This window comes from Narcine bancroftii, chromosome 6, assembly GCF_036971445.1.
Source record: "Narcine bancroftii isolate sNarBan1 chromosome 6, sNarBan1.hap1, whole genome shotgun sequence".
Classification (NCBI taxonomy): domain Eukaryota; kingdom Metazoa; phylum Chordata; class Chondrichthyes; order Torpediniformes; family Narcinidae; genus Narcine; species Narcine bancroftii.
Window position 1 is genome coordinate 139,495,389 of NC_091474.1, and position 25,544 is coordinate 139,520,932.

Genomic DNA, 25,544 nt, shown 5'->3' on the forward strand with positions numbered 1-25,544 from the left:
CTTACCTGTACAAAGGAGCAGGGAGCTGCGGTGGTGAAGAGCAGCCGATCTCCAAAGTTAGTGAGTGACTTGCGAAGTCACGACTTCCCAACTGGTGGACTCCAAAAGTTGCTCTCGGAGCCAAACAAAAGTGCACAGTGCACAATCAAAGGAAAAAGTGAACACCAGCGGGAGGGGGGCTCAGCTGAGGAGTGGGCAGGTACAACACAAACAGCTGAGGGATGCCCAGGATCAAAGTGCTCAGCTGGAGGATAAAAACAATGGAGAGGAAAGGAGCGAGGAGCCAGACAAGGAAGAACAACAGCAGGGTAACAGACAACAAGAGAATGAGAATCAACAGCAGGAGGCCAGACAGACAGACAGCCCATGAAAGGAAGACCAACAGCAAGAGGAGGCCAGAAAAAGACATAGAAGTAATTCATCAGGAAAAACAGAAGAGACACAGATACAAAGAAGAGAAGAAGAAGACACAAGCACAGGTACAGACACAGAAGAGAGGAAGAGGAAGAAGATCTTCACAGGGAAATAGAAGGTAAAACAGATGGACTGAATATAGATAAAGCTTTTTTTGAAGAGCAAATGAGATCATTAAAAGAATGGTTATCATTAGAATTTAGTGCAATTAAAAGAAAAATGAAAAGAGCAGAAGACAAAATGCAAAGATTAGAACTGGTCATGACAGAAATAGGGAAAAGAGTAGAGAATGTGGAGGAGCGGGAAACGGCTGTAGAATTGGAAGTAAATAATTTAATAGAAAAATTGGAAGAAAGTGACAAAAAAATTAAAGAGACACTAGAGTTATTATCTCAGAAAATTGATATTTTGGAAAATTATAGTAGGTGAAACAGCATAAAAATAGTGGGCCTGAAGGAGGGTGAAGAAGGCACAGGCATGAAGGAATTTATAAAAGGATGGATCCCGAAGGTTTTGGGAATGACAGAATTGCATGCAGAAATGGAAATAGAAAGGATACACAGAGCACTAGCTCCAAAACCACAGGCACATCAAAATCCAAGATCCATCTTAATAAAATTTTTAAGATATATGACAAGAGAAAATATATTGGACCGGGCAAGGAACAAAGTTAGAGAAGATAATAAGCTGTTGGAATATAAGGGACAAAAAATACTTTTTTACCCAGACATAAACTTTGAACTCTTAAAGAAGAGGAAGGAATTTAATACAGCGAAAACAATTTTATGGAAAAAAGGTTATAAATTTATATTAAGACATCCAGCTGAACTTAAAATATTTATACCTGGGGAGCAAAACAGACTGTTCTCGGATCTGGAGGAAGCACAAGAATTCACAGAGCATTTGCAGGACAGAAGAAGAGATGTAACAAGAAAGAAGACCGGTGGTAAAGTATATATAAAGATGTAAAAATAATGTATATTTAAAGAACTAAAGATGGAAAAGAGAAGGGAAGGAAGGAAGAAGGGGGAAAAAAAGAGAGAGCTTTGTTATATGTATAAAAAAAGAAGTGTTTTCTGGGGGGGGCTGGGGGGTAGAGAATAACCGTCACTAAGATATCAGTTGACGCTTGTGAGCAAGATCGCAAACCAAATGGAAAGGGGAGTTGTGGTTGCCTGGCAAGGTATAAGGGGCAACTCAGAGAGGGGGGTGCATTTGGGGTTAGGTGTTATTGGGTGTGGGAATTGTTGGAGTATTTTATGTTTTAAATGTGTTGTCATACATTGAGTTTAAAAAGGGAAAACTAAAAGACAAAAAGGGGAAAAAGGTGGATGGAGGTGGTGAGGAGGCGGGAAAGAGGTGTAAACAAGATATAAGATGGCCACGTTGAACTATATGACTAAACATTAATGGAATACATAACCAAATTAAAAGGAAGAGGCTATTAAATTTACTGAAAAAAGAAAAAAATAGATACAGCATTTGTGCAGGAAACACATCTAGCTGAAGTGGAACATAACAAATTGAAGAGAGACTGGGTAGGACACGTAGCGGCAGCATCATATAATTCAAAAGCTAGAGGTGTAGCCATATTAGTTAACAAAAATATACAAATTAAAATAGAGGAAGAAATAATAGATCTAGCAGGGAGGTATGTAATGATAAAGTGTCAGATATATTCAGAATTTTGGAATTTGCTCAATATATACGCACCTAACGATGAGGATCAAAAGTTTATGCAGGATTTTTTTTTGAAGATTGTAGACACATAAGGAAATATATTGATAGGAGGGGATTTTAACCTTAATTTGGATCCATTGTTGGATAAAACTGGATAAAAGACAGGCAAAAAGAATAAAGTAGCCAAGTTTATGGTTAAATGAACGCAGGGAATGAAACTTATGGATATATGGAGGAGACAGCATCCAAAAGAGAAGGAATATTCAAATTATTCAAGTAGGCATAAAACATATTCAAGGATTGATATGTTTTTGTTGTCAGCCCATATTCAAGGAAGAGTTAGGAAAACTGAATATAAAACTAGATTGTTATCTGATCATTCACCCCTGTTATTAGCAATAGAACTGGAGGACATCCCAACAAGAACATGTAGATAGAGGTTAAACTCCATGCTACTGAAAAGGCAGGAATTTAGAAAGCTTATTGAATGCCAAATTAAAACATATTTTAAAATAAACACAAGAATCAGTGAAAGATGAATTTATACTATGGGACGCAATGAAAGCTTACATTAGAGGACAGATAATAAGTTATGTAACTAAGATGAAAAAGGATTACAATTTGGGAAATAGAGCAGCTGGAAAGGGAGATAGCATGTATAGAAAAGGAACTAATGAAAAGGGACAATATAAAGAAAAAGAGAGAATTGACGGACAAAAAAATAAAATACGAAAAATTACAAATGTACAAGGTGGAGAAGAACATAATGAAAACAAAGCAAATGTATTATGAATTGGGAGAAAAAACACATAAAATATTGGTCTGGCAACTTAAAACAGAACAAGCTAAAAGAACTGTATTGGCATCAAGGAAAAAAGACAAACAAATTACATATAATCCAATGGAGATTAATGAGAACTTTAAGGAATTTTATGAACAATTATACCAAACTGAGAGCGAGAGGAAAGATGATAAAATAGAAAAGAGTTTTTAGCTAAAATTGAACTGCCGAAATTGCAAGAAGAGGAACAAAACAAACTGATAAAACCATTTGAAATAGAGGAAGTACAGGATATATACAAAAAGCTGCCAAACAATAAAACACCAGGACAGGATGGATTTGCAATAGAATTTTATAAAACATTTAAAGAGTTATTAATTCCTCCTCTCCTGGAAGTAATGAATCAGGTAGAAGAAACACAAAACTTGCCAGACTCATGTAAGACAGCAATAATTACAGTAATACCAAAGAAGGGGAAGGATCCATTAACACCAGCATCATATAGACTTAATTCAGATTATAAGATAATAGTGAAATTATTAGCAAACAGATTGGCCAACTGTGTACCAAAAATAGTTAAACAAGATAAAACTGGATTTATTAAGAAAATACGAATAGCAGATAATGTCTGTAAACTTACTAATCTAATTCATGCAGCTCAAGGAAATAAGAAACCAATGGTAGCTGTTGCCTTAGATGCAGAAGAAGCCTTTGACAGGGTAGAGTGGAACTACGTATTTAAGGTATTACAGAAGTTCAATCTGCCAGAAAAATATATTAATTGGATTAAAGCATTATATAATGGACCATTGGCAAAGGTAGGAGTAAATGGATATGTATTGAACCAATTCAAATTAAGTAGATCAATGAGGCAGGGATGTCCATTATCCCCCTCATTGTTCGCCTTAGCAATAGAACCATTGGCAGAGCTGATAAGAATAGAAAACAAAATAAAAGGGATAAAAATAAAGGAGGAGTATAAAATCAGTTTATTTGCAGATGACTTCATAGTATACCTAACAGATATCAATAAAAGAATTACATAAGAAATTGAAGGAATATGGAGAAATATTGGGGTACAAGGTCAACACAAATAAAAATGAAGTGATGCCAATGAGTAATGCGGATTACACAGAACTTAAAAAAGAATCACCATTTTAATGGCAAGCACAAGCAATCCAATACCTAGGAATAAGGTTAGACAATAACTTAAGCTACTTGTACAAACTAAGTTATCAGCCACTAATAAAGAAAGTGCAGGAAGACTTAGAACATTGGAAAGAACTACCACTAACGTTGATAGGGACGGTGAACTGCATTAAAATGAATGTGTTCTTAGGGATACAATATTTATTTCAAACATTACCAATTCCCTTAACAGAGAAATTCTTTGATGAACTAAGGAGAATAATAAGGAAATTCTTGTAGAAAGAGGGAAACCAAGGGTAACGTTAGATAAATTAACAAAGAGATTTAACCAGGGTGATTTGCAGTTACCAAACTTCAGAAATTATTATAGAGCAGCACAATTGAGGTACTTATCAGATTTTTACCAGACGAGAGAAAAATCAGACTGGACTATGATAGAACTAGATAAAATAGGGGAGAAGGTACCAGAACATATACTTTATAAGCGGGATGAAAAACTGGTGCAATATAAAAGCTCATCAGTATTGCATCATTTACTTAATATATGGAAGAAGATCCACGTAGAAAGGAAAAAAATGAATTACCAAATACCAAAATTGTCATTGACACAAAATCCACTAATCCCTTTTGTCAGAAATAAAACTTCTCACACATGAGTCTCTTTAAAACTGATGACACGACAAGCTTTATTTACAAGTCTGCAGAGTTGGACTCAACTGGTTTCTCACCAGTTAAGCCCCGATACATACAGTGCATTGATTTTTATACCTTTATTATTTGCCCTTCCCCTTCTTATTAATACTGTTTTAATTGGTTAGTATTACAAAAACATTCTAAGTATAACTGCATTATTAATTATCACGTTCGTTACGTACGCTGTGAACTCTACATTCACTGAATTCTGTTTCTCACACTTCTTATCAATCCTTTGTCTCCTGCATGTCTCTCACTATGACAATGAAAAGATAGGTTTAAAAAAACATATTCAGCAGCTCCTTCTGTCCTTGACTGCTAGTAAACTCTCTGTCCGTTCTGGCTTCCCTGTTTATGATTAATCATCACATTTTAACTTAAGTCTTTTTAACCTAAATTTTCTATATCACACCTTTTACAATAGATAACCTTTCCTTTAGAGAATGGGAGAGAAAAGAAATCAAAAGAATAGAAATTTTTTGGGGGGGAAATAATTTATTAACATTTGAACAGTTGAAGGAAAACTATGGAATAACTCACAGTACAGTGTTTGCATACCATCAATTGAAATCTTATTTAAAGGCTAAATTGGGAAACAGATTGAGATTACCAAAAGGAAGCAGCTTTGAATATGTGATTACAGACACAATGATAATTAAAAGATTTATAACAAATGTGTACATTAAGTTGCAAGAGAAGGAAAAAATGAGGAAATAAGCTATAAACCTAAACAAAAGTGGGAAAAGTATTTAAACATAAAGATAAAGAATAAAACATGGGAAAAGTTATGTTCTGGAACTATTAAGAATTCAATAAACACAAGGTTATGCATGATACAGTATAATTGATTACACAGGTTGTATATCATGCCCCAAAAACTAAAAGAATGGGATGCAACATTATCAGATAGGTGTTTTCACTGTAAGAAGGAAATGGGAACAACAATACATGCAATTTGGGCATGTACAAAACTGAATACGTTTTGGGAAGAACTAAATCAGATAATAAATAAAATCACAAAAAATAACATACCAAAAAATCCAGAGATCTTTCTTTTAAGTAACATAAGAAATAAAGAATTAGGCCTTAAATTGGATAAAGTGCAAAAAAGATTTATTATGATAGCCTTAGTAGTAGCAAAAAAAATGTATAATGTCAACTTGGAAAATGGAACACAGCCTGAGAATACAGCAATGGTACATGGAAATGAATAAATGTATTCCATTGGAAAAATAACAAATGATTTAAAAAATAAAGTCACATTGTTTGAACAAATTTGGGAACCATACATGGAACATAACAGAGAGAGCTTGCCTTGAACCTCCATACCCAAAAATGATAAAAACTATTTGATTTAGCGCCTTTGGAAGACTACACAAAAGAGTCTGGAAAAACAACCAACTGAAAAACCTCACAAAGATAAGCGTATACAGAGCCGTTGTCATACCCACACTCCTGTTCGGCTCCGAATCATGGGTCCTCTACCGGCACCACCTACGGCTCCTAGAACGCTTCCACCAGCGTTGTCTCCGCTCCATCCTCAACATCCATTGGAGCGCTTACACCCCTAACGTCGAAGTACTCGAGATGGCAGAGGTCGACAGCATCGAGTCCACGCTGCTGAAGATCCAGCTGCGCTGGATGGGTCACGTCTCCAGAATGGAGGACCATCGCCTTCCCAAGATCGTATTATATGGCGAGCTCTCCACTGGCCACCGTGACAGAGGTGCACCAAAGAAAAGGTACAAGGACTGCCTAAAGAAATCTCTTGGTGCCTGCCACATTGACCACCGCCAGTGGGCTGATAACGCCTCAAACCGTGCATCTTGGCGCCTCACAGTTTGGCGGGCAGCAACCTCCTTTGAAGAAGACCGCAGAGCCCACCTCACTGACAAAAGGCAAAGGAGGAAAAACCCAACACCCAACCCCAACCAACCAATTTTCCCCTGCAACCGCTGCAATCGTGTCTGCCTGTCCCGCATCGGACTTGTCAGCCACAAACGAGCCTGCAGCTGACGTGGACTTTTTACCCCCTCCATAAATCTTCGTCCGCGAAGCCAAGCCAAAGAAGAAGTGTATAAAAGATGACACATTTTTCTGGTTTGTTTTTCCTATGTGTGAAGACATTGTTTTATGGTTTTATTGTATTGTATATGTTGAATACTTATTGCTTTTGGAGGGGGGTGGGAGGGGGTGATGGAGGGAAGGCAGGAAAAGAAAGGGGGAAAATGCCATTGTGTATATTTAATGAGAAATGTTTGTACATATTTTGGTTGTTACGGTTCACAGTGTGAAAAATAAAAAAATATTTTAAAAAACATTGCATACAAAAAAACCCAGATAATTTTCCCAAAAATAGACTTTATTCACAAGAAATTATTTACAAAAAGAAAACTGTCCCAGTCTCTTCGCACCCAGTGTCATTTCAATACATTTCCATCACTGTACATTATTACATTCATTTTCTATTTTATTTAGCAGCATTTCTACCACTGTGACACCTTGTCATTACTTCCCCCCACTGTTTGAGGAACTTCCCTTTGTTCCTAGGCCCTCAATGACCAGTAAAGGAAGGATGCTAGACTGTGGTCCTTCCTCTTATCGTCCTCGCATTGACTTTGCTAAGCCTCAGCGCATTCCTTAGCACATACTCCTGCAGCATTCATGCACCAACATCTCCATGTGCTGAAAGGCCAACAAAATATCTTTCACCGAGTTGATAGTCTACCAGTAATTCTGGATGTCTATCTATGTGTGCATCTCCATGAACAACCTGTAAATCATAAAGTCCCCTATCTCGCTGCTGCTGGGGATGAACAGTAACAAGGACCCTTGCATCGTTCTCCACACACTCTCAACGAATCTGCATTCTGTAGAGGGGTGGGTGACTGTCCCCACTCCACCAGTCAACTCGGTGAAAACATGCATTGTTGGTGATGTTCCTAATATACAGGAAGGATCTGTCAAGGAGGGCTCCTTTTACTGTCAGTTCAGCCAAGTCCTGCTGCTTGTTCATGAGCACTGATGATGAAGCATTCTGCCAGATGACCTTGATGGTCTTCTCAGGGGGCCACCTCACAGTCCATTGAGTCTTCCTCTCTCAATGTCTGCAGGATGTTTTTTGCTGACTATTGCTTGATGGACATGGTCAATGGCATTTGTCTGGAAAAAAATTCCACTAAGGTTAGGTGCAGCAAAATTCAACGAACTGAGACAATGTGTGGCAACAAAGCAAGCCCCATTCTTTGCCACACATAAGACAGGTACAACCTCAGCACATATTAGCAGTTGTGCTCTTGTATTTGGGTTCCACACCTCGACAGATGGAGATGGTGATCAGGATGAGGGTCAGGTTGGGTATGCCCTTGCTCCCATTTTCTGGTGACTTGTACATGGCAACCCTTTGGACCCTTTCCATCTTGGATCTATATATGATCTGGAAGAAAGATATGCTGACTACCAGGGCAAAGGTGTGGGGGTTGTGCCATACCTGCGCTGTATTAAAAGTTGCAGCCCCATTTCATTGTTAAATACTGACTACAAAAATCGGTCCAAAACAATCCACAATCAAATCAAGTCTGTCTTGGGACAGGTGATCCACTGAGATCAAACTTGCACGGTTCTGGGCAGGAAAAGTCTTGCTCAGAAATACCATAGCCTACATACAAGAAAGGGGTTGTTTGCCTTTCTATTCAGCTTAGATCAGGAGAAGGCTTTTAACAGAATAGTGCACATGAAAACAATTGGCATGCTCTCCAAATTGGGCTTTGGAGAGGGAATTTGAAATGGGATTAAACTACTCTGCCAGACATCTGAAATGCAGTTCAAATCAATAAGTGGGAAACAGATAGCTTTCCCATCAAGTCTGGAGCCAAGTAGGGTTACCCACCCCCTCCAGCCTTTTTGTGTCTTATATTGACCACTTTGCTGAATCCATCAGGAAGGATGAGGGTAAAAGAGGAGTTGAGACACTGAGGTCAAAGCCTCCCTGTACATGCACATTGTTGCCGTCTTTTGTTCAGACACACGATCACTCTCCAGACTGCTCAGAATCTATGGCCAGTTTGCGTCTGCATCAGGATGCCAGATAAACAGGAAGAAGTGTGAGGCATTGCTCTTTGGTAAGTAGTCTGACCAGTCCACCACCTCCTTCATAGTCGGATCTGACTACCTGAGCGTGTTGGAAATACGGCTTTGAGGGACTGAAGCATACAACAAAGATTGATCAGTGCAGATTGCAAAGATGCACCTCTCAATTACAGAAGAAACTGGTCATCAAGTGTGAAATGTGTTCTCTAATCCAGAACATTATTTAGACAAACAACTAGTTCTGCCAACATTACTTTGTCACCTTGTTGTACTGGAGTGGACAGTACCATGGTATATAGAAGTACAATAAAATCCCTATTGTCCAGCATTCAATTAACCGGAAACTCAAACAACTAGCAAAGCACGAAATAAAGAAATTAATGATGTTTTGAAAGGGTAAATAAAATTTTAATAAAAGTTTAAAATTGTAAAAGTAAAGGTTCTCTGAAGCAACACACAACCCCTTGGGAAGAAACATTCAGCCAGCAGCTGTTTGAATAGTTTCAATAAAGTTGTGTTTGAATAAAATGGCGGCCCCCAGGATGAAGAGCCGGCTGGTGCTGCTCGCCCCTGGTGTGACTCCCCCAAAGTGTCTCCTTATCCCTGCCTGGAAATATCTTCATCATTATTAGTATACTATTAAGTATATTGGCAAGGCTTTATCTGTAAATTTGGAGGAGGGATGGTTAATTGGCATGGTTAGCTTAGAAGCTAGCACAATGCTGTACAGTGCCTGTGCAGTGAACTGGAATTCACTGAGAGAGTGTTGTGCTGATGGCTGGCTTCGCCCCCATCTGCTCATATATAACCTTGGTTTTCTGCCTAATCCCAGAGCCCTTCTGAAGTCTATTGTGAGGCCCTACTTATAGTTATAAGCTAATAAAAGCATTTGTTCTCCCTCAAGTTGTGAGAGCTTTTATTTGCGCTACAAGTTTATTCCTTGAATGATGGAAGCGCTACTCAAGCCAGGTCGGCTGCTGATAGACCCTCTGTCCCCCGACACAGCTGAGGAGTTCACATACTGGCTACACTGCTTCAAGGCCTACTTGAACGTGACCAGGGACATCTTCCATGCCAATAAACTCAGAACGTCCACACTCGTTTCGAGGGTAGGAACAAAAGATTATGCAGTCATCAGGGACTGCACTACATATGACGTTGCTATCAAGGGATTGAACATCGCCAGCGGCCAGTAGAGACCATTGATGACTACCTGCTGGATCTGTGGACGCTTGCCAAGAAGTGCAGGTATGAAGTGGCAAGCGGCCGCATTCATGAAGAAAGATTGGGAACATTCCAGTCACGGGGGTCCGCTCAAGACACATGAGGCAGTGACTACTCAAGTCGGGTAAGAAGGACCTGGCTAGTCACATTGAATTGGCCAAATCATTCGAACAGGCCAAGCTTGAGAACAACGACCTTGAAGCCAGTGAGCTCGCTCATCTAGGACCTTCCAAGGACCTGCCTCTCACGCTACCCCAGCTTTAATGGCTGCCACTTCTTGTGCTAGGGAGCACTCCTGTGCTAGGGATTGCTTTCTCTGCAGCAAGAGCCAGCATCCCCGATCTTATTGCCCGGCAAAAGACTCAGTGTGTTCCATCTGTGGCAAGAAATGGCATTGGATGAGGGTTTGCCATGCAAGGGGAAACTCAGGGAAGTCCATGGCCTGCACAGCTCCCGGATCCAATTCTATCCCCAAGCCATCTGCCCCAAATTCACTCAAGCCCACTTGCTGCACTACACGCCGATGGAAGGTGGCAATGGCAGTGAAAAAATGGCACGAAAAGGCTTGGCGGCCATCTTGCCATGACCCAAATTCAAATTCGGTGCTGACAGCGTCAGAGGAGGAAGGAGGGGAGCCATACTGCTGTGCCACGAGGTCGATGCTATCTTACTCATGCAGGGCAACACAGGAGGGTGGGGGCTACTCAGTTGAGGAGCATAGAGTCTCTGGGGACCTATCCTCAATGGTCCTAGATCAGGACAGACCTCACCAGCTCAGCAACTCTATAGTGACTGTGAACATAAATGGACATTCCACTAAATGCCTAATCAACACGGGCTCTACTGAAAGCTTCATAGACTCATGGACTCTGCAAAAATACAACCTGAAGATGTATCTTCCAATTACTGCATATTTCTCACATCTCATTCGTATCCTACATGTATTCAACAACATTTGTCATTTGAAGGGGGAAAATTCTGTAAATTTCACCTGTATATACTTGATGAACTGTGTGCTCCAGTGGTGTTGGGTCTGAACTTACTGTGTCACCTTAAAAGTGTGACCTTGGAGAATTCTGGTCCCCTCACCCTGTAACAATTTGGAATGGAGGGCCCCTAAAATCAGAACCCAGATGCAGCCTCTCCGCACTGAATATTGACCCCACTCCTGTTAGGTCTGCTTTGTTCATGAATGAGTGAGACAAACACCAGGCTGAGTCGAAATCAGGGTTCTTTGTTCTTTATTACCGGATTGTAACACTTGCGACTAACAAAGTTAGTCGGAGAATGCATTCTGCCGTTATCAGCAAAATGGTGATTTTTTATACCCTTGGATACATGTTTAGAACATCATCATATCATTACTTGTCCAATGACTAAAACTGTTGCTATCCTTTCCCTGCTAGCTTCCTGCCTCTCAATCCATCAATGTCTCTCTTATCTTGTAAGTACAAGGATCCATTCTGTTACTCCTTAGTACTGGGTGACTCCTTCTCCGGTCCCATCTCATGATGTTTTACCTAACACTCCCCACCTCTCCTCAAATCTGTCCTTGGACTGAAAACCTATTGCTACCAAGAGCAGGAGATACAGCACAACAGACCGAGGTTTTATAAAAATTCAGAGACTCAATGTCTGCTTGACGAAGGTATCATCGAAACTAGCACCATCCTTTGGAGAGTGCAAGTGGTAGTGGTAAAAGGGGGAAAACAAGTCCAGAGCAGTAATTGACTATAGCAAACTATTAATCGTTACACACTCTAGGATGCATACACCCCCCACTCTCGAATTTCAGACATGGTGAATGATATTGTTCAGTATTGGGTCTATTCGACCGTTGACCTGAAAGCTGCTCATCACCAGCTGTCAATCCATTCCATCCATATATGGCATTTGAGGGTAACGGTCATTTCTATCAATTCCGGAGGGTCCCTTTTGGTGTTACTAATGGGATTTCTATCTTCCAGAGGCAGATGGACAGAATAATGGACAAGTATGGGTTGAAGGCTAGCTCAATAATGTGACCATCTGTGGCCACACCTTGGAAGACCATGACGCCAACCTCCAGAGTTTTCTCCACGTGGCAAAAACCCTGAACCTCACTTATAACTCTGACAAGTGCATGTTCAGGACTAAACATCTGGCTATCCTTGGCTACATGGTGGAGAATGGCATCATTGGCCCCAATCCCGATAGGATGCGCCCCTGTTAAAGCTGCCCGTTCTCAGGACCACAAAGGTTTTGAGGAAATACCTGGTTTTGTTTCTCATATTATGCCCAGTGAATCCCTCAATACGCTGATAAGGTTTGCCCCATCTTAAAAGCCACTAATTTCCCCCTCTCGACTGAAGCCCAAATGGCTTTTAACTTCCTCCAGAACCACATTGCGAAAGCCACCACGCACGCCGTGGACAAGCATGTACCTTTCCAAGTGGAAAGCGATGCTTCGGATGTAGGCATGGCTGCTACCCTCAACCAGATGGGCAGGCCAGTTGCATTCTTTTCTCAGATATTGCAAGGCCACGAGTTCCAGAACCCCTCTGTGGAAAAGGAGGCTCAAGCCATTGTAGAAGTCGAGAGGCACTGGAGACAGTACCTGGCTGGTAGGAAATTTATGCTCCTCACTGACCAGTGCTCAGTCATATTCATGTTTAATAATGTCAAGAGGGGAAAAATCAAGAAAGACAAAATTGCTAAGTTGAGATTGAGCTCTCCACCTACAATTGTGACATGGCCTATCAGCCAGGAGCCCTTAATGACCCTCCAGATGCCTTATCCAGAGGAAGCTGTGCCTCTGCACACACCAGACAACTACCGTCTCTGCATAATGAGCTCTGCCATCCAGGGGTTACCCGCATGGCTCATCTTGTCAAGGTGCAAAATCTGCCCTACTCCATGGAAGACGTCAGGGGAATGACCAGGTCTTGCCAGCCACACTTCTACCACCCAACAAAGGCGTACCTGATCAAGTCATCCAGGTCCTTCGAATGGCTCAGCTCAGTGTCGATTTTAAGGGACCTCTCCCCTCCACGAACGGGCTCTCTTCCTCTCTATCATTGATGAGCACTCCCACTTCCCGTCCACCATTCCACGTCCAGACACGTCCACTTCATCAGTTATAAAGGCTCTAGATTCCATTTTCGCCCTGTTCGAGAATTCCAGCTATTTTCATAGTGCTGAGGCTCATCCTTTATGAGTGATGAGCTACGTCAGTACCTGCTGGCGAGGGGCATCGCATCCATCAGGACTATGAGCTACAACCCCCAGGGGAATGGGCAGGTTGAAAGGAGAATGCCGTGGTCTGGAAGACTGTCAAACTGGCTCTGAAGTCAAAAGGCCTTCCAGACTCACGCTGGCAGAAAGTCCTCCCTATGGTGCTCCTCTCCATCCATTCACTACTTTGTCCTGTGCGACCAATGCTACTCCTCAAGAGCTCCTATATAATTTCGAAAGAAGGCCAGCATCAGGAACTATACTCCCCATCTGGCTCACTTCTCCTTCTCAGGAAGCACATGAAGACAAGCAAAACTGAACCCCTGGTGGAAAGGGTGAAACTGCACCATGCCAATCCCACGTATGCCTATGTGGAGCACCCGGATGGCAGAGAGGACACCGTTTCCATCAGGAACCTTGGCACCCACTTGAACAGAGGGTCCACTGCCTCAGGTGCCCTGTGGGCCATGGAGCTCATACTCGCCATCCCAGTCAAGGCCTCAGGGGATCTGGTTCAGAAGAAAAGTGCATCCCTCTTCACCTTTGAGGTGGAGACCAAGCCCACCTCTCCTCCCTCACAAGGGGACCAAGAGGCCCAAGGAGTCCAAGGCCCCCCAGGGTTAAGGCACTCCACCAGAACCTCCAGACCCCCCGGACCACTTAAATATGTAAATTTGTAAATAACTGTATATTTTTCATCTTTTTTTTCTGAACCCATGTTCTCTATCTTCATTCACAGACCCTAAATTCTGCAGGAAGGGGTAAATGCAGTGAACAGGGATTCACTGGAAGGGTGTTGTGCTGATGGCTGGCCCCTCCTCCCATCTCCACACCCCCTCTGCTCACATATAACCCTGGTTTCCCACCAAAACCTAGAACCCTTCTGAAGACGACTGTGAGACCCTACGCTTAGTTATAAGCTAATGAAAGTGTACGTTCTCCCTCCAGTCGTGAGAACTTTTATTCACGCTATAGCCTGTGCATGGGGTTCAAATTTAAAGGAAGATACGCCGAGAGTCTGTCCAGCACACTTGCATGGAGGTAAGTCAGGTTGTCAGCGCGGGGAAAGTATGTCGAGGGACTGACCGGGACACATGTATGGAGGTGAATCGGGTTGTGCTGAGGGCCTAACTGGGACACCGTCATTAAGACCCAGTCACTGCCGCTCACCGCTGGGCAACTATCCCAACATGTCTCCCTATTCCTACCAAGAAAGAGTCTATATCTTTATTGGTATTAGGTATATTAGTAATTCTTTATCTCTAAACATGGGGGAGGGAGTTAATTATGATGGTAGCTCGCTCCGTGTAGTGGTTAGTGCAATGCTGTTACAGAGATGGACTGGATTCGAATTTGCATTTTGATAGTTACAGGAATTACTTGATTCAAGTGAATATTACATGATTAAAAACTATTACTGATTTTTTTCAAAAATACATTACATTTTGTACTGTCATTTGTCTTTTAAACGGTGTATTAGTTGGGCATTGTAAGAGAGTCTCAGTCAACCAGAAAATTTGCATTTCTGGCATCCACTATCCCTATAAGTACCGGATAATGAGAATTATACTGTATATCCTACAGTACACATAGTATATATGATTATAAGAAAGAACATTTCTCGCTGCCCATAATATATAGGATATAATAAGAATAAGTTTAAAACATCTTTACTCACAATTATATCTGAAAGCCTCTTCCCAAATATGCTGCACTGTAAATAAATGTGAAAAAAATCCCATTATTTCTGGAGCCATACTTGTAATTCAAACCAAGTTACACATTTTCTACCTCCATCATCCAGCACTTAAGTAAGTCATGCAGAATGCTAGAACTTGACATGATTTGACTTTCATTTCACAGCTGTGGTCTGAACCTTCAAATATATATCATACCATGGAATAAAGTTACCAATTGGTTGCCATGTTTCAAAAACAAAGGTCCGGTTTATCTCCTACACCTTCAGCAGTAAATCATTTTGTTAGTGTGCTTCCCAGCAATTCTTCACTGAACCTTCAAATAATTAAAAAGAACACCTTCTGTAGAGCCATAACAAAGCCTTTGTAAAGATTTATCCCCACTAGGTATTGATGCATTGCGATCTTGGATCCTTCAAGTGACTGTAAACAATTTATATATAGTCCCAACTGATTCATCTTGAATTTTCTTAATAGTATGATTTGGCTGACATTTTATAAATGAAATAAATCTTGAAAATAAATTATTTATTTTGCTTTCTCGACAACTTTGCTCCATGAAATGTTACTTCATGCCCAATTATGATCGTGAAAAGACCCAAACAACATTATCATAGTATCTTAACTGCTCTCTTTGAGTGCAGTCACAGTAAAGCTCTGTAGAATTCCTCAAAATCTAACTTACTTCAGTTAATTTCTGACTCCGCATCAATAGTTTCCCACTAACTTATCACAAACTTTGGATTGTCCATTTTAATGAATTTATGTCAAGGAAAGAATGCTTTGCAGGAAAGTCATCTCATCAAAGGTTGAAAATCTTGTTTTAATACCTTCTTAGGCACAGACTTAGCTTGTCATAGATCTGCTATTTGATTGACTTTGACCAACTTAAACACAGTTTTGTAAGTGAAATAGGAAATCAATTTGAAAATCAGCAGCCTTATGAATTCTAACCCCACTCTATATCATTTTACACCTTCATATGTCCCCTTTGCATCCAAGTTTACCATATTCTGTTATTCCATTTGATTCCAAGCATTCAGTCTTCAGTGCAGGCCTCGGCTTCAAATGTTACCACATCAATAAATTCAGAACTCGACACAATATTGTGCTCCTCTAAGTATCATTGAGTCATAGAACTATTCATTGTGAAAATAGGCCCTTCGGCCCCATACCAACAAATTTGTAGTTGGCCTATATCCCTCGAATCCTTTCTTATCGATGTAATCTGTCATTTAAACATTATGATTGTATCTTCCTCTGACAGCTCATTCCATATATACACCTCCTTCTGTGTGGAAAAATCAGTCCCATTTAAATCTTTTCCTTCTCACTTTAAATCTATGCCCTCTAGGTTTAAATTTCCTTCTGTGGAAAAACAACATTTACTGTTAACCTCATTTGTGCCCCTCATCCCTCAGCTTCCTATAGTCCAGGGAAAAATGTGGCAGCTGGTTGGGCCTCCCTTATAACTCAAGCCCTCCAGTCTTTCTAATCTCCTTGTAAATCTTTTTGGCACCCTTTCCAGCTTAATGACATCATTCCTGTAGCTGAGCCACTAGAACTGTGCACAGTATTCCGTGTGGTCTCACCAACTTCTTGTAGAGTGATAATGTGCTGTTCCATCTCTTGTACTTGATGCCCTGCCTGATGAAGGCTGTAATGGGAATGTGCATGCGCACATGACATCAGGTACACAGAGTGTTGTGGGAACGCTCAAGGGTGGGTGACGTCAGTGCATTGGGGAGACTTTTAGATTGCCGCCATCTTCAAATGGATAAAGCCACAAGTGAAGCCTCTCTCTCGAGTGATTTTATTTTCAAAGGGAAAATGTACAACAAAGTGGCGACGAGGATAAATTCCGGATGATGGGATCGACAGGATTTCGGGCAGAGGTGGAAATTGAGTGGGGGGGGGGGGGGGGGGAGAACAACGTTGGCGACAGCGAGATTGAAGCACATGTTTGGCAGCAGAAAGAAAGGGAAAGGGAAGAAACTCAAGAGGAAGACAACAAAAAATGTGAGAATAAATTCTGGATTTACTTTGTTACTGAATAATAGGTAGTTAAAATGACAGAAGGACAATTCACAGAAGATAAAGAAATGGAAAACTGGTATAATTATGTAGATAGGTTCGATATGTACTGCATTGCCCATGATATGAGGGATTTAGAAACAGGCACTGTTTTTAAGCAAGGTGGGGAGCAGAACATACGGTCTGATCAAGACCCTATTGGCACCGGCGAAACTAAATACCAAGGCTTATGAAGAGTTACATGACCTGGTTGGAGAGCATCAGTCCCCAAAACCAGTGGGGATCACGGAAAGGTACAAATTCTACACCCGAAAGCAAAACACAGGTGAAACGGTGAGCCAACATTTTGCCAAATTGCATAAGTTGTTGGAGACATGTTGTTTTGGAAATTTTTTGGATGAGACCCTGAGAGGTAATCAGTTTGGCTGATCACCAAGCCCAACAATGATTGTTGAGCAGGAAAAGTTTGGACATTAAGTCCGCCTATGAGATAGCATTGTGTATCAAAATGGCTGATCATAATATTATGCAAGGGGGAGCACGTGGTAAAGAGAATGCACCAATGGGAATGCTTCCGCTGTGGTAGGAATAACCACAGCCCTGATAACTGTTATCACAAAAAGCACCAGGGCTATTTATATGACAAGGAGGAACACATCAAATCAGAGCGAAAATTGAGAAGAAAAAACCTCAGGGGAAATGACAAAAGTTCCAGCAATGAGCCAGAGTACCAAAGCGACTCCAAGGATGACGGGCCGTTGGCAGTAAGTATGTCCATAGTGTAGTTGACCACAGGTCAGAAATATTTGTTCATATTAAAGTTAACAGTGAACTGGTCCAGATGGAACTTGTCACAGGGGCAGCTGCATCATTAAAGTCGAAAGATCAGAAAGACAAACTACTGCCCAAACTTGAAATGAAATGGTTGGATAAAGTGTTAAAGATAGTTACCAGAGAGAAAGTCAAAGTGCTAGAGAAATATAAAGTAGACATTGAGTACAAGGGACAGACAAAGAAAGGATTACCACTTTACATTGTAGATGCAGAAGGACCCACCTTGTTTAGAAGGGATTGGTTGTTGCACATCCAACTGGATTGGAAGACAATTATTGTAGTGAAGAATGTACAAACTGTGGGCAAAAAGAAATCAAAGCTGAAGCAGATGCTTCAGAAGTATCAGACAGTGTTTGGGAAGGACCTAGGAGAAATTCAGGGAGTCCAGCTAAAACTGCAATTGGAACTGCAAGCCAAACCCAAATTCTTTAAGCCAAGGACAGTACCTTTTGCAATTTAAAAAAAAAAGGAATTGAGATGGAGCTCAACAGATTAGAAAACAAAGGAACACTCAAGAAACTTCAGCACAGCAACTGGGCAACTCCTATTGTGGCAGTCAGAAAACCCAATGGTGAAATTTGAAATTGTGGGACTACAAGGTCACAACTAACCAAGTGCTACAAGTTTCTGGATGTCCCATTCTGAGACTGGAAGAATTATTTCAAACTCTGACTGGTGGGAAAAAAAATAAATCAGGAAATTGGACTTATCACAAGCATATCAACATTGAATTGGACCATAAATTCAGGGAGTATGTGGCTATCAACACTCACCTGGGATTGTTCACTTACACCAAGATGCCATATGGAATCTTCGCATCCACCAATATTTCAAGCTGTTATGGACAAACTATTGCAAGGACTAAATGTTGGATGTTACCTAGATGACATTATCGTAATGGGTCGGGACGAGGGAGAGCACCTAACAAACCTGGAAAAAAGTCCTAGACAGGTTAGAACAGGCTAAAGTCCAACTGCATCAAAACAAGTGTGTATTTATGGTACCCTCAGAAACATATTTGGGATTTACGATTGACCATGAAGGAGACAGGATGGATACAGCTGGCACCGAAGCTGTCCACAGCACATCTTGCCCATTGAATTGAGCAGAGTTACAAACTTTTTTAGGTTTGGTTTACCATTATTGGAAGCACATTCCTAACATCTCAACACTCTGCAACCCACTCAATCAGCTGTTTTAAAAAAAGGCCAGAAATGGTTCTGGAATACGGAAACTGACAAAGTTTTCAATTGCTTGAAGAAACTGCTAACCTCAAGGGACAATATTCTCGTTCATTACGACCCTTGTTGTTGATGCCTCATGTTGGTTTAGGCATGGTGTTGTCACAAGCCACGGAAAAGGGAGAACAACCAGTTGCATATGCTTCCCACTTCTTGATGGCCTGAGAAAGGAACTATGCACAACCGGAGCAGGAAGGACTGGCCATAACCTTTGATCTTAAGTGATTTCACCAATACCTATTTGGTAAGAAGTTTACTTTAGTGACGGACAATAAACTACTGAGCTTGATCTTAAGCCCCAAGAAAGCTTTTCCTGTGTTTTTGGCAGTGAGAATTCAAAGATGGCCAATGCAGCTCAAGGCCTATGATTATGATCTAAAGCAACAAGAATGGCCATGTGGATACCTTATCATGCTTACCTCTGCCTGAGACAGAACAGGCAGAAGGGAATATGAATTGGGCAGAGGAAGCCACAACGATCAACCAGGAACAACTTCACCACTTGCCTATTACAGCAAAGAGGTACGGAAAGTGACTACGCTGTCAAAGATTCTAAACTTCACCTTGAATGGATGGTCAGAGGCCAACAGTATTACCCCAAATTGAAAGCTTATCACATGCATCGAAACAAATATCAATTGAAGAGGGTTGCCTGTTGTGGGGAACATGAAATGGCAAGGGGCCATGCTAAAAGCGCTCCACACCAATCGTCCAGAAATGGTTTGGATGAAGGCACTGGCACACTTGCATGTCTGGTGACATTGAGCAGATGGTATGGAGATGTTACATTTGCCAAGAAATACAACTGAAGGTATGCCAGGCCAAAGCTAACTGATGGAAATGGCCATCACAACTACAGCACTGAATTCTGTGGCACATTGATTGCGCTAGTCAATTTATGGTGGAAAATTTTCTGATTATTGTGGATGCACACTCCAACTGGCCTATAGTAATGCCAATGTGGTCAATGACACGGAAAAAACAATTGAGGAACTATGAACTGTGTTCACAGGGTTTGGAACACATGGAACAGGTTTCAGACAATGGACTGTGGCACTTGGAGCAGCTGGAGAAAAACACAGTCACTACACCAGGGATCGTTAACGACTGTTTTTATTCAAGTTCAGCGTGCACCTTTTTAAGCGCAGGATGAGCTCAGTCACCTCGTGCATTGTGACATCACAATCGCTGCTCCAGGCGCCCATTGGGCAAGAGACTTGAGGCAGGGAGAAAACCCTGACAGCTCCATCTTCCCATGGCTGCCCCACCACATGGCGTTAAACGCGGGGCTGGTTCCCCACGAGGAGGTGTGCTGCCACACAAACCCCCCCCAGAACCCACTACGCGTCCTGCCGCTTTGGCGGCCAGCCCCGGCGCTTGAGCACGGCCGTCTGCACTGGTTGGGATAAGTCCAAATGAGCGGCTTTTAAGCGGTCCACAGTAAAAAGTTCTTCCTTTCCCCCCACATCTAAGGTGAAAGTCCCACCTGACCACTGGAGAACCATGTACAGCCCTTTGTATGGGTGCTGCAACAGGGCCCTCTATGGTCCTCTCCTGACAAATAAAAACTGCGCCACATCCAGTTCTTTGGGACGGTGGGATGGTCAGGTGATGTGGTATGATAGGGGTGGAGGGGTTAGATTAGCCAGTCTTTTGCAGAGGTCCGCGAGCCGCTCACCTTCCTTGTGCATCACATCAGCCACTGGGCTGAAAAACTCACCTGGCAGGGAGAGTGGCACACCGTAAACCATCTCTGCCGACGAGGCTTGCAGGTCCTTCTTGGGTGCCGTTCTGATCCCGAGGAGGACCCAGGGCAACTCATCTACCCTGTCCGGGCCAGAAAGTCTAGCCATCACAGTGAACTTCAAGTGCGGTAGAAACTCTCTACCAACCCATTAGACTGTGGGTGGTAGGCCATGGTGTGGTGAAGTTTTAACCCCAAAAGCCTCACCAGCTGAGTCCATAGCACGGAGGTAAACTGAGCGCCTCTGTCACTCGTGATGTGCATTGGCACGACAAAACGAGCGATCCACTGGCTGACCAGGATTTTGGCACACATCTCCGCTGACGCCTCATGGACCAGGAAGGGTTCCAGCCATCTTGTTGCTCTGTCCACTATAGTAAACAGGTAGCGTGACTCCCAAGGGGCCCACAACATCCACATGGATATGCTGGAACCTCCGTGTGGCCAAGTTGAAATGTTGAACAGGGGCCTGAGTGCGCCTGTGAATTTTAGATGCCTGGCACCTGATACAGTTGTTGGCTAGGTCCGCCACCTCTTTCTTAAGTCCATGCCAGAGGAATCATTGCGCCACTATCCTCACGGTTGCCTTTACTGAGGGGTGGGCAAGATCATGGATGGAGCTGATGACTCTTGCCCTCCACTCCTGTGGAACTATCAGGCACAGTGAGCCAGTGGAGGTGTCGCAGAGCAGCAGCTGGGCGGATTCAGGAAGCCGAATATCCTCGAGGTGCAGACCTGAAATGGCGGTCCGGAGAGCTTGTGTTTCAGCGTGCGTTGTCTAGGCCGGGAGCTAATGTGTTGATGGCCAGGCAGGAGAGCGCGTACGCAACCACATTGTCCTTGCCCACACTGTGCCAGATGTCCATAGTGTATTCGGATACATAGGAAAGATGGCGCTGCTGCCTGGCTGACCACAGGTCCTTGGCCATAGCCAAGACTTGGGTGAGGGGCTTGTGATCAGTAAAAATAGTAAAAGTTCTGCCCTCCAAGAAATAACGAAAGTGGCAGATGGCCAGGTACAGCGCCAGGAGCTCCCGGTCAAGTGCACTGTATTTAAGTTCCAGTGGCCACAACTGTTTTCTGAAGAAGGCCAGTGGGCGCCATTGCCCATCCAGCACTCCCCCAACTGCCGTAGCAGAAGCGTCGACCAAAAGCACTGTGTGTGCTTCCGGGCATGGGTGTACCAGTAGAGTCGCCTCGATGAGGGTCTGTTTCATCGCAGTGAAGGCCTTGTCCACCTACCCCGACCAGGCCAGGGTCTTCTCTATTGCCGCGATCAGTGCGAATAGAGGGCGCATGGTACAGGCGGCGCTGGGGATGAATCTATGGAAAAAATTTACCATCACCACAAATTCTTGTAGGACTTTAAGGGTGGAGAGTTTGGGGAAATGGTGGATGGCTGCCACTTTCTCCAGTGCCGGAGCTGCCCCAGACGCTGAGATGGTATGCCCCAGGAACTGCAATGTTTATTTCCCAAACTGGCATTTGGCTTTATTGACCATGAGGCCGAACTCTGCCAGATGGGTGAACAGGGTACAGGGTTGTGGCTGGCTACCAGGATGTCATCTAGGTAGATAAAGACAAAGTCCAAATCCCTACCCATTGCATCCATGAGACGCTGGAACGTCTGGGCCGCGTACTTCAACCCGAATGGCATCCAGAGGAACTCGAATAAGCCAAAAGGGGTGATAATGGCAGTCTTTCCAACGTCGTTGGGGTAAACTGGGATCTGGTGGTATCCCCACACCAGGTCGACTTTGAAAAAGAACTGCTTGCCGTCGAGGTTGGCCGCGAAGACCTGGATATGGGGGACCGTGGACCTGTCTGGAGTCGTGGCATCATTCAACTGCCTGTAGACTCCGCAGGGCCTCCAACCACCAGATGACTTCGGGACCATGTTCAGGGGCGCTGCCCAGGCACTGTCTAACCGCCGGACGATGCCCAACTCTTGGAGCCTGGAGAATTCCTCCTTCGCCTGCTTCAGTTTCTCCGGTGGCAGCTGTCTAGCTCTGGCATGCAACGTGGGGCTTTGTGTGGTGATGTGGTGGAAGACTACATGTCAGGGGAAGGCGATGTTGAAAAATGGCTCCAGGATGGTGGGAAACTTGCTGAAGATCCCAACGTACTTGTCCCTGGCACCGGCTACTGTGGCAATTCTCGGACTGTTGTCGTCCTCCATGCCATGCCCAGTCGCACTGAGTGAAGAGTGTGGGCATTGAGCAGCCTCCTGTCCCTCACATCCACCAGCAGACCATGAGACCTCAGGAAATTAGCCCCCAACAGCACGGTGCCTGCCAAAGCCAGCACGAACTTCCATGTGAACTTTTCTTCCCCGATCTGTATCTGTGCCCTATGGGTGCCATAGCTCTTGATTGCGGAGCCGTTGGCAGTCCGCAGGGTTGGACCAGGGTTCTTGGTACAAGAGGGCACTCAGCTCGGCCCCTGTGTCCACCAGGAACCAGTAGCCCATGGATCTGTCTGTGATGTAACGGCGGCTGTTCATGTGGCCAACCGTCGCAGCCATCAACGGCGGTTGGCCTGGCTGTGCAGGGTTGGCGGCACTTGCGGACTTGCGCTCCACAGCGCTGGTGGTAAAACCACCATGTTGACTGGGTTTCCACTGGCTTGTGCTTGGGGGCATCTTGCGGTCAACCAGGCCCTCGTTTGGAAGCCTGGCTGAGGGCCGCCTTGTATTCCTGCTTTGTGTGCCTGAGGGCATCTGCCAGGGCTGCGGCCTTATGGGTGTCAGTGAAATCTTCCTCTGACAGATATAGCTGGATATCTTCTGGCACGTGTTCCAGAAAAATCAGGCGGAAGAGGAAACACAGCTCATGATCCTCTGCCAGAGCCAGCATCTCATCCATGAGGGTTGAAGGGCTGCGGCCCCTCAACCCATCCAGGCGTAAGAGCCTAGAAGCACGCTGCTGGGGAGTAAGGCCAATCTTCCCCAGGAGCAGGTTTTTGAGGGTGGTATACTTGCCCACTGCTGGTAGTCGATGGATGAGGTCATCGATCCTCGCTGCTGTCTCCTGTTCCAACGCGCCCATGACGTGGTAGAATTTTGTGGCATCAGCTGAGATGTTACACAGGTGAAATTATGCCTCTGCCTGCCCGAACCACGTTCAAGGGCGATGGGGCCAGAAAGGGGAAAGCTTGAGGGCTACAGCATTTACCTCAGCTGCGTCCATTGTTAACTGGGTCCAGATAGACATCTGGGCCTGTTGGGGTCACCACTGTGGCACTTGGAGCAGCTGGAGAAAAACACAGTCACTACACCAGAGATCGTTAACGACTGTTTTTATTCAAGTTCAGCGTGCACCTTTTTAAGCGCAGGATGAGCTCAGTCACCTTGTGCATTGTGACATCATAATCGCTGCCCCAGGCACCCATTGGGCAAGAGACTTGAGGCAGGGAGAAAACCCTGACAGCTCCATCTTCCCATGGCTGCTCCGCCACGTGACGTTACACACGGGGCTGGTTCACCACGAGGAGGTGTGGCGTCACAGGACCTCAATTTGTGTCAGATGTTTTCAAATGTTTCTACAAGGCAACAACGTGTGACAATATTATCCTTGCGCTAATGGGGATGCAGAGCATTTTGTGCAGATGTTTAAAAGAGCAATGAAAGAAAAGAAGTCATGTAAAATATCACAAAACCATAAAATTGCAGACTTGCTGTTATCATTAAGAAAAATACCGCACTCCTCTACAAAATGCATGCTAGCAGAACTGATGTTAGGACGCAACTTGAGAACCCGACTTATTGCAGTGCACCCAAACATCAGACTTTGTATTCAACAGTCAACATCCCCAAGTAAGCCAACAAGAGCTCTGGAGATCAGAGAAAATGTATTTGTAAGGTTTACCTGGAAAATAAAGAAACACGGATAAGAGATGTACTAGTGGGGGAGAAGATATGGAAATGACACATCGACCAGTTAAGGGCAATCGAGGACTCCATCTCTGTTCCGATTGCAGATAATCCCCCAGACATTCAGGTTTGGGCACAACTCAACGATGATGCCCCTGAGATAGCCCTAGTACTGGCGACACAGGAGCAAGATGCATGTCAAATACTGGGCACACAGCTAGTAGTGCCAGCCAGCAAGGAGAAGTTATCTGCTTCAGAAGAGTTAAAAAGGTCATACTCCAGCTTGGTGTTCTTCATCCCTGAGAAGATCCATGAGCGAAAGACACCCTCCAGTACATCTATGTAAATACGTGCAGTGACTTAAAGACTTTATTCAGTGCATCTCAAATGTACTATGGGTGACGACTTAAAACTTTAAAACTTTGTATGTTTTCAGTAGCACTGGATACATAGCTACCACGATCAGTGGAAGTTAGAGTTAAATTCTCTGTAATGCTAATATTGTTCAATTCTCTGTTGAGTCAGCATCATTAATTTTAACTCTATGCTTATTTACCAGTAAGTACAAAACATTTAGTTAAGGGGAAAGATTGTTATGGGAATGCACACATACACGGGTGACGACAGATGGGCAGTGTGTTGTGGGAACGCGTATGCACGGGTGACATCAGGTGTGTGGTCTGTTGTGGGAAGAGATTCAGTTGATGCCATCTTCAAATGAAAAAAGGCACAAGTAAAGCCTCTCTCAAGTGATATTATTTTCCAAGGGAAAATATACGACAAAGGTAACCATGTCAAAGGCCTGTCTCCTCTCTGTCACCACTTTCATGTAACCACTCACCTATACGCTGAGGTCACCCTGCTCTACAACACTATGCCT

The 25,544-nt window shown here is 43.5% G+C and overlaps 1 long non-coding RNA gene across 2 annotated transcripts; it reads right to left on the reverse strand.

Annotated features, from left to right (window-relative positions):
• Positions 1-7,061: 7,061 nt before the first annotated feature.
• Positions 7,062-24,079, reverse strand: LOC138736524 (uncharacterized). 2 transcript variants are annotated; one of them, XR_011340342.1, is made up of 3 exons: positions 23,967-24,079; positions 14,922-14,957; positions 7,062-7,879 (listed from the first exon to the last, which is right to left on the reverse strand). It is a non-coding gene; the product is annotated as an uncharacterized lncRNA (long non-coding RNA). The 2 variants fall into 2 exon arrangements; XR_011340343.1 differs by having other exon boundaries at positions 20,770-24,079.
• Between the last annotated feature and the right edge of the window lie 1,465 nt (positions 24,080-25,544).